We start from the raw sequence: 13,878 nt of genomic DNA on the forward strand, positions 1-13,878 counted from the left end.
AATGCATTCCATGTGATGTGTATGCAATTGCTATAACAATGTAGTGTAGCAGCAAAATCATTTAGGGATGCTGGGGCTTATCATTGTGTTGGCATGTGTGTGTGTAGGCAGACTTTGCAGCAGTTCTGGGGAACATTTGACCCTCCAGATGTTGGTGAACCACAGCTACCGGTACCATCAGCCCCAACAAACATAGCCAATGGCCAGGGATAATGGGAGTTGTAGTTTTTAGCAATATCCGGAAGGCCAAAGGTTCTCCACACCTGCCCTATGCTGTAGGGAGTATATCAGTGATGGCCAAAGTTGTCCCTCCAGCTGTTTTGGGACTACAATTCCCATCATCCCTGACTACTGGTCCTGTTAGCTAGGAATGATGGGAGTTGTAGTCCTAAAACAGCTGGAGGGCAAAGTTTGGCCATCACTGGAGTATATCACAAGTTGCCTTACCCTAGTTAGACCATTTGCCCATTCAACCAAGGGTGTATAGACTTCAAGCTTGTTTTTCACAAGAACCCTGAGTTCCACCAACCACCACACCCTAGAGTAAATTACTAGCTCGGCTAGGAACGCTAAGAAACAGAGTACCTCTGAGTACATGTCTAGCTCAGGAATTTGTGATTAGCACCAGAACAAACTCACAAGTCCTTTCACATACAAACCCACTCCTGGTTCCTTTCTCTCCACCCTGCTGCCCAGCATTCTTTCTAGGAATCCTAACTTAGAGCTTTAAAGTTGTTTCTATTGTCAGACAACTGGAAGGCAGAAATTCTTGCTCATTTACTGCAAATCACCTGTGCAGTCAAAGCATAGTCAGGGCTGTTAGAAAGCCCTTTGGTAAACAGTCTCATCCTGCTCTTTAAATGTCCAGCTTTTGGAGATTCAAAGAGCCTGGGGCTGTTTGCAAAAGAGCTTTCAAGCAGCCTCATGCTGTGTCACTTGACATCACTATGATGTCATCTGGAGCAGGTCACACCACTAAGAGGTATCTTGCAATGCTATCACTTTGATGTGTGCAGGATGGGTACCAGCCTTGAGTTTGAGACTGGAAAGTAAATGGCTGGACAAGGTAGACAAGCTATCTGATGCCTCCATGCTCTAGAGCAGGGGTGGCCAACTCCAAAGAGACTGCGATCTACTCACAGAGTTAAAAACTTGTTGAGCTTTTTTAGGAAGGCCATTTTTGGGGCGTTCGGGTCAAAGTTGTTGAGTTTTTTCAGGGAGGAGGTAAAACGTTGAGCTTTTTTTAGGGGAGCCACAGTTGTTCAGCTTCTTTGGGGGGAGCCAATGATCTACCAGTGATCTACCGCAGATGTCCAGTGATCTGCCGGTAGATCACGATCTACCTGTTGGATATGCCTGCTCTAGAGGTGTTAGCTTCTTCTTTTTTTTAAGATGAGGAACTGGAGGCAGAGCATTCCTCCACTCAGTTATGGTGCATCAACATCCAGCCAGCAGCAGGATAGGGAGCAGGTAGCTGCCTCCTGTAGGCTGCAACCCTAACCATGTTTATCCAGAAGTAAGTCTCATTTATTTCATTCTATTTCCTAACCAAGTATGCTTAGGATCCCAGCCAGGAGTGACATATGCCCCAGGGTTGCTGTGAGATGAGATGCTGAAGCTAGGAGTGCCTTGGACTTAATAAAGTCTCCTTTGCCTGTCCCACACACTTCTCTGGGAGGGCATGCCTCGCTTGTTTCTGTTTTCTACTTGTGACACTTTATAGCTCAAATGATACAGGATAGCCTGCTGGGTCAGAAGAATCTTGCCATAGTGTAAGGGATAGGATGGTTTTCAGATGCTTTCCAACCCTACAGTTCATCCAGTTCATTCAAGAAGGAACGGTTGCCTCTTTGCAGAAGCTATTAAGGGCTACAGAATGAGGCTACATAATTTGTCTATTCCATTCAGTTCTCTCCAGTTTGTTAGATTTCAAACAACAGGACACATTCACCATAGCACAGTAGCAAGCAAGCTACACCAGAAATCTCCCAGGGTCCCCCCAAATGAGCATAATCTAACAATGAATGTGGAAAGCTGTCACTCCCACGAAAGCCCACATTTATATTTTCTCCTAAGAAACAGGAAGCTGCCTTAACCGAGTCAGAACCATGGATCTATCGAGCTTATAGTCAGACAACTGGTCCATGTTAGAGCTGGAGAAGGTTTAGAAAAGGGCAGCCAGGGATTTAGCAACTCCCCTATGAGGAACAATCCCAATATCTGGGACTTTTCAGTTAAGAGAAAAAGTGAGTAAGAAGAAATGTGGCAGAGGTGGATAAAATTATTTATGGGATGCAGAAAGTGGACAGGGAAAGTTTCTCTCATAACACTGGAACTCAGGGACATTCAATGAAGCTGGATGTTGGGAGATTCAGGACAGACAAAAGAACGTACACAGTGGCTAGAAGCCATTAATTTCCTTTTCCTCCATAAATTTGTCTAATCCTCTTTTAAAGCCATCCAAGTTGGTGGCCATCACTGCATTACATAGAATTAATGGAGGAAAAGGAAATCAATGGCTTTTAGCCATGCTAGTTTGGGTTTCCCAAACTTGGGTCTCCAGCTGTTTTTGAAGTACAGTTCCCATCATCCCTGACCACTGGTCCTGCTAGCTGGGTTAATGGGAGTTGTAGTCCAAAAACAGCTGGAGAGCCAAGTTAGGGAAACCCTAGCCTACACTGTCCAGCCATAGCTCTATCAAGTTTCAGGGATGCGGGTGGTGCTGTGGCCTAAACAACTGAGCCTCCTGGGCTTGCCAATCAGAAGGTCAGCAGTTCAAATCCCTGTGATGGGGTGAGCTCCCATTCCTCTGTCCCTGCTAATGCCAACCTAGCAATTCGAAATCCCATCAGTGCAAGTAGATAAATAGGTACCGTTGCAGCGGGAAGGTAAACAGTGTTTCCTTGTGCTCTGGCTTCCGTCACGGTGTTCCATTGCACCAGAAGTGGTTTAGTCATGCTGACCACATCAATCGGAAAGCTGTCTGTGGACAAAATGCAAGCTCCCTTGGCCTGAAAGTGAGATGAGCGCTCCAACCCTGTAGTCGCCTTAGACTGGATTTAACCATCCAGGTGTCCTTTACCTTTTTTTTTTTTAACCTATCAAGTTTCAGCCCTATCTGAAGATGCCAGGAATTGAACCTAGGTCCTTCTGCATGCAAAGGCAGCTGATCTACTACCGAGATATGTCCTTTCCCTGAAGCTGAGTTCAATCACTGATTTACTCAAACATGGATATAGGCTTTTGACAGTTAATGGAACCTGCTCCCTGTCTCCTTCTTGTATTCCTTATGATAAATGTTTCCAGCTCGTTGATAATGATCAGAAGCATCTCTGTGTTGCAAGCTACTGCATAACTTTTTACTTGCATTCCAGATTAAATGTTCTGCCTTCCCAAGTTTTATTGGGGAGGCATGGTGGCACTCCATTGCGGTTCTGGGCTGCTGCTCTGTTAACTTTCTTATTGGTTAGTTTTGCGGTTTCCTTGTTTGCTTGCAAGTACCTAATTCGTACTTGCTTTCATGACATTTTTGCAACCCACCCTGGGACCATTCGCTGAAGTGAAGGCTATGAGTATAAATAAGAAAACAAATAAATGCAATATTTTGAAGCCATTATTTAAGCAGAGTCTTTTTAAAAATAATAATAACCACACACCAAGAACTTGGGAAATTTAGACAGTGGATACTTCTAGGAGGATCGACCTCAGTTTGAAGTGTGTGTATTCAGGAACAGATGCCGGCCCCACTACACATCAATGCATCAGATTTCCTTTTACCTCTGCTGATGACTTTGCTGTCAGATGCATTTATTTTATAAACCAGGACCACAGCCAGTCTTAGTCAAATCAAAGCTCTTCCCTTGCTTCCGCGCAAGCTTTGCAAAGGCTGTCTGTTTGCTGATCGTTTTCTGGGCCTGAGCCAAATAGTCTGGGAGGCGTCTTGCATCTCTGCTTATGTCTGGGGCACTGTTGCAGCATTTCAACAAGGCCAAAGACATTTCGATTGGAGGCTAATCCAGATCAGACTATATTAAATCTAAACAACCTATGATCATAAAACGATTCCCCTGCTTTAGAACTGCATATTTCTCTCTCTCTCTCTCTCTCTCTCTCTCTCTCTCTCTCTCTCTCTCTCTCTCTCTGTGTGTGTGTGTGTGTGTGTGTGTGTGAGAGAGAGAGTTTACCTGTACATTGCAGCATTTAGAGAGAGTCAGAAGGTGAGATCTCGTTGGTGTTTGAATGCAGGGATCAGAAAAGAAATGCATAAATGGGTTTGCCCAACGCTTTCAAAAAGAAGGAGCCCATCTTTTCTCCTTGTATTGTTTGTAACAGTGCTGCCACAGAGATAATGTAACATCTAGTTTTGTTGGAGAGGCAGAAATTTGCACCGAAATATTGTGCATGCTTGCTTTTGGGCATGCCCACCCGCTGGCACACTTGCACTCAACCAATAGCATCCTTGCATGATCCTCCTTTCAACTCAAAGTGAAGTTGGACAAACATTCCTATGGAAATGCTGCTCTTTTCTGTACAATACAACCTCAATCCTTCCTCTAGTCAAGGCATTCAATCCCTTCTTATTTTGAGATTTATTTATTTTTGATGAAACTGCTTGGAAAGCTATTGCTTCTTTCCCTTTTGACACCTTTTGAGATTGCATATTTCCAACCGTCGAAAAGCTGCTTACCCTCAGGTGCCATAAAACCCTTGGTCAGCCCAAGGGGACAATCTCTAGGCACACAATGCAGCTTTACCATTGGTGTCTTGCATGGGCATAGCTGGGGGGTGGGTGGGAGGCAAGGGGCAGCTGCCCCCCCAAATCAAGTAAAACAAAAAAATACTTAAATAACTGAGGTTATGCCCCCCCCAAGTCTGCCCACCAACATAAATCCTGGCTATGCCCATGGTGTCCTGTCATTTTAGTTGTCTGGCTGGAAGAATCATAGAATCATAGAGTTGGAAGAGACCACAAGGGTCATCCAGTCCAACCCCCTGCCAAGCAGGAAACACCATCAAAGCATTCTTGACATATGGCTGTCAAGCCTCTGCTTAAAGACCTCCAAAGAAGGAGACTCCACCACACTCCTTGGCAGCAAATTCCACTGCCGAACAGCTCTTACTGTCAGGAAGTTCTTACTAATGTTTAGGTGGAATCCTCTTTCTTGTAGTTTGAATCCATTGCTCCGTGCCCGCTTCTCTGGAGCAGCAGAAAACAACCTTTCTCCCTCCTCTATATGACATCCTTTCATATATTTGAACATGGCTATCATATCACCCCTTAACCTTCTCTTCTCCAGGCTAAACATACCCAGCTCCCTAAGCTGTTCCTCATAAGGCATCGTTTCCAGGCCTTTGACCATTTTGGTTGCCCTCTTCTGGACACGTTCCAGCTTGTCAGTATCCTTCTTGAACTGTGGTGCCCAGAACTGGACACAGTACTCCAGGTGAGGTCTGACCAGAGTGGTACTATTCCTTCCCTTGATCTAGATGCTATACTCCTATTGATGCAGCCCAGAATTGCATTGGCTTTTTTAGCTGCTGCATCACACTGCTGACTCATGTCAAGTTTGTGGTCTACCAAGACTCCTAGATCCTTTTCACATGCACTGCTCTCAAGTCAGGTGTCTCCCATCCTGTATTTGTGCCTTTCATTTTTTTTGCCCAAGTGTAGTACTTTACATTTTTCCTTGTTAAAATGCATCTTGTTTGCTTTGGCCCAGTTGTCTAATCTGTTAAGGTCGTTTTGAAGTGTGATCCTGTCCTCTGGGGTATTAGCCACCCCTCCCAATTTAGTGTCATCTGCAAACTTGCTCAGGATGCCTCCATGTCATTGGGTCATTGATAAAGATGTTGAATAAGACTGGGCCCAAGACAGAACCCTGTGGCACCCCACTAGTCACTACTCTCCAGGATGAGGAGGAGCCATTGATGAGCACCCTCATTGATGAGACTATGAGCCAAACTAAATGTAGCGTTTGACACATAGTTTGATGTGGTGTGCTTGATTTTTTTTTTTAAAAAAACAGCCCTATAAGGATTGTGGTGCTGTCTTGCCCCCACCACAGTTCTAATCAGAATCCACCCCCCCCCCCCAATCACGGCTGTTTGCAAATGGGAGAAAATTGTCCACCATCAACAATGGGAGTTTTCCTTCCAACACAAACTACAAGTATTGGCAAGGGGAGGGCATTCTGAACAAGACCGTGATCCCACAATAAACACAGGACTGGACACATTCTAAGGCTGCAGTCCTAACCCTTCTTACCTGGGTGAGTCCCCATTAATTCAGCCCTGACTAGTTGAGCTAGACTAGACTAGCTAGGATTGCACAGAAAATCTCTCCCAAGAGATAAAGATTCAGATACAAATAATTGAAAAATGCTTCAAACAGAAAGAAAAGCCTCCTAGATACTGGAACCAAAATGCATTTTTCCAGCCAATGGAAACTCAAGCAAATGTATATGTTTTCTAAATAACTTATTCTCCTGAAGAAGCACATTTTGAAGGGAGACAAACTTCCTCATTCTTATCTGCTAAAAATGCTGAGTGATACCAATAATGTTTGTATCATTTTGGTGGCTACAGAAGCTAGATTTTGTAGTACAGCATTTTTGAAAATGCCAGCTAAAAGTGCCCATTTATTATAAGGAACTTGGGTAGGTTTCACATCGGTTCGTTGTGTTGTACTCTGTAATTAGTCATTTAAAATCAATTGTTCAGTGGAAAATGTTGCTAACATAGTAGTTATTTTCCAGTCCGTTACGTCATCACACAGCAGAAAACCAGGAATTTATGGCTGAGAGTATCAGAGTTTTTGACTTGCATTTTTTTTAAACACACACACACACACACACACACACACACACACACACACCAACAAGCAATTCTGAGGGTGGGAGTGGATTCTATTCTTTTCCCACCTCTCACATAGTAAAGTGGTTTAGCAATTTGTGAATCATTTAGCAAAAAGCACTGAAGGCTGAATATTAAAAAGTGAGCTTGTGGCCTGTGATAGCTCAGCCTGTAGAGCATGAGACTCTCAATGTGGTGGGTTCGAGCCCCACATTGGGCAAAAGATTCCTGTGTTGCAGGGTGCTGCCCTAGATGGCCCTTGTGGTCCCTTAAAACTCTACAATTCTATGATTCTATAAAGAGAGCTAAGCTGGACCACCCTAAAGGTCCACTAAGTCCATTAAGTCCCCCATCTTGCTTCCTAGAGTGGCCAATCAGATGTCTCCAGGAAGTCCACAAACAGGTCTGCCTCTGAATTTGGAGTAATGTCTAGTTGAACTTTCAGCAGCTCTTCCTGAAGATTCTTTCCCAGTCCTCCTAGAATCTAGATCATGTTTTTAACTGAACTAAAATGATTGAACTTGGGATTTTGCTGCATATAAAGCAGATGCTCTAATGTTGAATTTCAGCTCTTCCCCAGATAGCTCCCCTGTTAGGAATTCTGAGTGCATATAACAATGGGCAAGGTCCAAAGGCCAGGCATGCCCAAGGACAGGCCGCTCTGTTATATTACAGCTTGCAACATTACCATCTACTTTGGAAAGTCTCCTGTGTATCAAAATATGCTTGCCATGCAGCAGGGGGTGGGTGAAGTTGTCCTTTGGGAAACACCAAACCTAAAGCCCCTCTAGACATGCAGATCTAGCTGTGCATCTTTTTGGATCTTAGCCATATGTTATCCATGGTAGAATAGCTGGCAGGTCACATTCCAAAGTAGAAATTCCAAATACCTATATCAAGGGTGGGAAACCCTTGATCTTACTTTCAAAGAGATTTGATAATAAAACCTCACGCACAAAATGATTTTAAATTTTTTATCAGTTTTTTGACCATTTTTGAAGTCACTGTAAGCAGATATAAAATTGAACCCAAGCTTTAGAGTCACATATATACAACATTATATAGGGTCATCAAACACACAAGGAAGCTTATTTTAGCTGCAGTAACAGTATAGACGCCGCTAGAGGACGATGTTTTGCTACCTCTCCTGTAGGTGCTTTTCCCAGCATGCCCGGCAGGGGCTGCTGGCTGAGTTTTGAGGTCCCAAAAGGGGGCTTTTACCTTGCGCAAGTGTGACATTTGTATACCCTATGTTGCTAAGAACACTCCCCATTGTGGAATGTGGTGTTGTGTACAAATTTGATACAAAATATATATAGAATTGTTAACACAATTTTATGAAATGGTAAAACGGCATACAAAAAATAAATAAAAACGGTTTGTGCGTAACCATTTTAAATATTTCAATGGAATATACCTCATTTTAGTCATTAATAGGCAAAAGTTCATCCATTTGTGCTACAGGAAATAATTTTTGAGAGAGAAAAATTAAATAGTCACCACCAGACTGCCTGCATTTCTTCAACAAAAAATGGGATGTTTTCAGTTTGTCCACTCTTACATATACTGTACTTGCAACAAAAATTGGGATGTTTTAATACATATGTTTACACATACTCCCCCCCCCTCAATTTTGCCTTTATTTGCCCCAAGCAAAAAAAACTGGTACAACTGTTGAAAGCTCTTGTTTCGACACAACCTAAAATTCTTTAATAGGCGGCACAGATAGGCAGCCTGATAGAAATTTTGTGATCATTGACTTCCTGTCTTGAGGACCCTGGTACATTAGCTCTTATCAAAGTTGGAAGAGCTGCTACAACATAGTCATTGTAGATACTGGATCAATAGCTGGCAAGCTGCCTGAAGGTCAGATAAAGTACTTAGGCAGGCAGTTTGCCAGGCTAAAGAGATGTCAAGAAAATCAATTAGTCTCTAAAGAAAGAGCAAGCTAACTAAAAATCCAATCGTGAAAGGCTCTCTATATTTCAAAGGCAGCTTATTAGCGTTAGCTATATCTTTATCTCTTTAATAAAATTACATTTGCTAAGCAATTAAACCAGACTCCGGTTATATGAGGCTAACACAAAAGGGATTGTAAACACCTGAACAACGCGAGATTAGAAATAGCGGCAATGGGTGGATATTTAATCAAGTTCCTTCCTAGGCACCCTGCTACATAGTTTTCGATTATGTTGTTCCGCCCCCTCCCCCCCTTTGCCATCCCCCATTCTCCCTATTATTGATTGCTCTACCTATACGCATTTGGCGTACCTAAGATACTCTCTCAGCTAAGCGGTAATGGAAAGCTATAGACATAGAATTTGTCTCATGGAGCCGTGTAGGTTGGTTAGTAAATTATAGCTGTCTGAAGTCAGATACAAGGAAGGGGAATGTAGATGTGATTGTTTTTGTATACTTCTTCCCCCCCCCCCCAATTCACTTGACGGAAACAAATGAGCTTAATCATCGCAATCAAGAGGAGAGCCGGTGGGTTGCAAGTAAATGATTTTTTAAAAATGCTGCCGATCTGTGTAAGCGTTTCCTTGCAAAAACCTTTTATTACAAAGGACTTCATTGTCACAATTAGCCAATGCCTTATGGCTGCTGTGGTGCTTCTGTTGTTGTTCCTGAAGATAGTGCAGAGGTATGACGGAATGGGTTGATGGCGAAGATGCGCAGCGTGGCTCCTTTTCAGTGCCTTCAAAACAGTCAGTCCTAAGCCATTATGATTTCGCCTGATAATAAACATACATAAAGGGGGGAAACCACCCCACCCCTCCAAGATTAGCTGATAATTGGAATGAGGAAGGAAGCAGTGCAAAAGTAACAGCTCCATAATGATAAAAATCCCATTCTTGGTGAGAAAATCTGAAATACGTTGCATAACCTTCCCTGTTCTTTGAATGTGCTGCTGATAACAACTACTACTAGAAAGAGGTTGCCATCTGACGTATATGGAGTTTTGCGCAAGGAATTGCCTCAGAGGGTCATGCACAAGGGGCAGGGCTAGTGCGTCCCGGGGGCGTGGCATGCCACCTGCGGGGGCGTGGCACAAGCACGGGGGGGGGGGCAGCCACGATGGCACCCCACCGGGATCGTCCTGCTTGGGGCGGTGCACTCCCTCCGCACTCCTCTTCCTCCACCAGTGAATAGAAGTTCACCAACCTGATTGAGCCAATTGTCCCTGAAGAAGAATCACATGCCTTGAAATGCATTGGGCCATTCTGTTATTTTCAGTGGGCCTCTAAAGACTTTCTCCTCTTTGCTTTGCGTTTTCCGCTGCCCACTCTTGTTCCCTTTGCAAGTTATGAAACACATGCACAAAATCTTGTTCTAAAACTCACATTCCAGATATCCAGACGAGGAATGCGTTCGGAGGAGCTTCTCCCAACGGTGCGGGCGAAGGTGTCTGCGGAAGGCACGCCTACAGCGGCGGTGGTGCCACTCGGCGAGAATGATTTGCCGGAAGCTCCCAGCTTGAGCCTGCAGACCCGCATGCAGGAGGACTTGGAAGAGTTGAAGGCAGCTCTTCCTGGATTCAAACGTTTTTGGTCGCAGCTCTTGCAGCGACGTGTGTGGCGAAGTAGACGATGCCCAGCTGCCACCGAGAGGGCCAGGAGGCGCATCCAGAGTGCAGTGGCCAAGAAGGTTCTGGCCTTGGGTGGGACGATGATCCATCACCCGGGCATTACCTTCTGTGATGCATCCCTTTACAGGCTTGATGGGGTTAATCTGTCTGTGATTGGGAATGATTTGTGGTTGACTGCTGTGTCAGCGGGGTTAAGGGATTGGTTACAGGTGTGAGTGGTTGGCGGCGAGCGTGGGTGCGTGTGTGGCGGATAGGCACTGGTTCAGCTGATAGGGATGGGAGAACGTTCTCGCCATCCCTATGTGAAGGGTATTCCGTTAAAGGAATCCAGGGACTCAAATGGTTTGGTCAACCCCTGAGAGGGGGTTGTGCCCGTGCCTGAGTCCAGGGGGACATCTGGGTGGTGGAAATAGTCTGTTCCCAGCTTTTCACCTATCCAGGTGTTCACCCTTGGCTGACCTATGCTGGTGCCCTGAGTCAGTGCTACCTGCAAGGGTGCAGGGAGCTAGTTGAACCAGAGCCTATGCAATCACTCACTTTCTGTAATTAATAAAGTTGTGGCCTAAATTCTGTCAAAAACCAAAACTAAAATTTGAGTCATATGTGAATTTATTTAGGGGGGGAGGTCTCTGGGTCTGAACACGCAAACAAGTATGGCCAATCAAAAGTGGAAAACCTGCTTAATTAACAATGCATGAGCTTTACAATCTTGGAATCAGCAGGTACCCAAGCTGCATATAAATACAGTACATATTTAAGCAGTTTTTGCCTTCTCCTTCGAATTGTCTTGGTGTGGGAAACTTTTGGCCCTACAACTCCCATCATCTTTTGCCAATGGGAATTGTAGTTCAGCACTACCTGGGGCCCAAAAGTTCTGCACTCCTACTCTAGAAAGAGTTGTTGTTGTTTTTTGTAGTAAATGCATGATGTAGAAAGTGCAAACCTCCTTTGCTACAGACGTGGTTTTTTGTTTTGTTTTTTTACATGTCTGGGAGGCTGGGAGTTTTGCTTTAAATTCAGACGGTTAATTTAGTTGTTCACATGTTTCCTTTTGTCTTGGATCATTAGATATGTAAACTGCCTGCTAAGTTATTATGGCATTCGAGCTCACATTGTTTCATAGGGAGCACTGGCAGACCCACTGAATTTATTGTCCTGAGAGCCAGATGAATGCAAAGGCTGGTTTCTATTGTAATTCAAAGTAATGCTTAAGTCCCTTTGCTTGGAAGTTATTGGAGTGAAACTGTTCATGTTGTGGAATTACTTTTTGACAATGATGCATGGGGAAATTATTCTGCAGGAACTGAAGGGGGGAAATATGATACATGCAGTAAGAAATTCAATAAACTAACCAGCTTAAAGAACGAGAAAACTAACCAGATGGACATGAAGCTTTGGGAGCCTGTTGAAGGGCTTGTTATCACCCAAACAATGATGTCTAGAGTCCAGCAAAAGGTTCCTGCAGGACAGTTGTGCTTGGAATAGGAGCAGATTACCCTATCATCAGATCCTCAAAGTGTTGCTATTTGAATAAACACAGCTGCTGTTTTCAAGAAATATGGCAAAAGAGCAGCCGGGGTTGGGGAGAGAAAGGGGGAAAGGACAATTAGTGGGTTGAAATGCCAGAAAAATTCAAGTTGACACATTTGTATTTACGGGAATATTTGATTATGGTGTTGTGACTCGGGAGAACAGGAGAAAACCTAAAATGTGAATTACTAATGCATTGTGATACAAGTCCAACATTTTAGGATGTGTTGTGAATCTCTGCTCTAAAGACGGCTATATACCTAGTCCTTGTTTTGTGACATGGAAGGGATGCAGTGTGCAAGTGAACTGTTTCCCTTTCCCCCTAATACAGGGGTGTGAAACTCAAATTCATCGGGGGCCACATCAGCAGTTTGGTCACCCTCTAAGGGCCGGTTGTATCTGTAGGACTATGTGTCCACTCTTTATTATCATAAATTATTGTCACTGCATTCAATTATTACTGTTTTTGTGATAATGTAAGTAATAACTAGCTCTGAAAGCAGAAACATAGTCAGAATAATGGCAAGTAGATATTTAAATGTACAATTATTGTACAATTTATTGAAAAATGATTTTTGGTAACTGCACTGGGTGGTGGAGGCTCGCTAGGGTTTCATGCAGGACCTTTGCAGAGCTACTAGTACCTGGAGATGCTGGGGTCCTTCTGCATGCAGGACAGATGTTCTGCCAGTGAGCCACCACCCTTCACCAAAGGGACTGGCTGAGGTTGACTCACTGGAGCTGCTCTCCTGGTTCCAGGGTTTAAGGGCCAGAAGTATGAAGCAGCATCCTATGTTTCTGAGGAGAGGGAGAGGGAGGGGAGGGGAGGGAGGAAGGAAGGAAGAAAAGAGGGAGTGGGAGGGAGAGAGGAAGGAAGGAAAGAGGGGAGAGAAAGAAGAGTAGGAAATAAGGAAGGGAATAAAAAAGGAAAGAAAAAGAAAGAGGGAGAGAAGACGGAAAGGGAGAAAGAAGGAAGGAAGTAGAGGGAAAGAAAGAATAAGAATGAGGGAGAGGAAGAAAGATGGGAAGGACGGAAGGAAGGAAGGAAGGAAGGAAGGAAGAAAAGAGGGAGCAGGAGGGAGAGAGGAAGGAAAGAGGTGAGAGAAAGAAGAGTAGGAAAGAAGGAATAAAGAAGGAAAGAAAAAGAAAGAGGGAGAGAAGACAGAGATAAAGAAGGAAGGAAGGAGAGGGAAAGAAAGAATAAGAACGAGAGAGAGAGGAAAAAAGAAAGGGAAGGGGGGGGGTCGACGCCTTGATTCAGCGCCAGAAAAGAGCACGAAGGGACCCAGGGGCAAAAAGCATTTCCCGTGCAGCGTGAGGCAGCGGGGGTCTGTTTTAGGAGAAGTGCGTAAAGCCTCAGAGTTGCACGTTCGTGAGGCTGAGCTGCTGCTGAGCTCACGTTCATGAGGCTGAGCCACGGCAGGAGGAGGAGGAGGTGAGGCAAGAGGAGGAGGAGGAGGCGGCTACCCTGGTTGGTGCCCGGCAGCGCCGTGCGGAGAGTCCCGAGCCTCTGGGACGCAGCAGTGCTCTGTAGCACTTTGAATCCTCCTCCTCCTCCACACGGCACTGCTGGGTGCTTTGTCTGTGCTTCAGCAGCAGCAGCAGCAGCAGCAGCAGCAGCAGCAGCAGCAGCCGTTTCCAGGCGCCGAGCCATGGCAGGAGGAGGAGGATTCAAAGTGCTACAGAGCACTGCTGCGTCGCAGAGGCTCGGGACCCTCCGTGCGGCGTTGCCGGGCGCTGACCCGGCAAGCTGCCTCCTCCTTCTCCTGCTGCTGTGGCTCAGGGCGCTCCACGCAGTGCTGCTCCGCCCGCCTTTCTATCCCCCCCAGCCCCAGCTGTTTGTCGGCGCTTTGTCGGCACGGCGCTTCAGCAGCAAGGTCCCACTGCTGGGTCCCACTGGCTGGGGC

This window comes from Zootoca vivipara, chromosome 1, assembly GCF_965207765.1.
Source record: "Zootoca vivipara chromosome 1, rZooViv2.hap1.1, whole genome shotgun sequence".
NCBI lineage: Eukaryota > Metazoa > Chordata > Lepidosauria > Squamata > Lacertidae > Zootoca > Zootoca vivipara.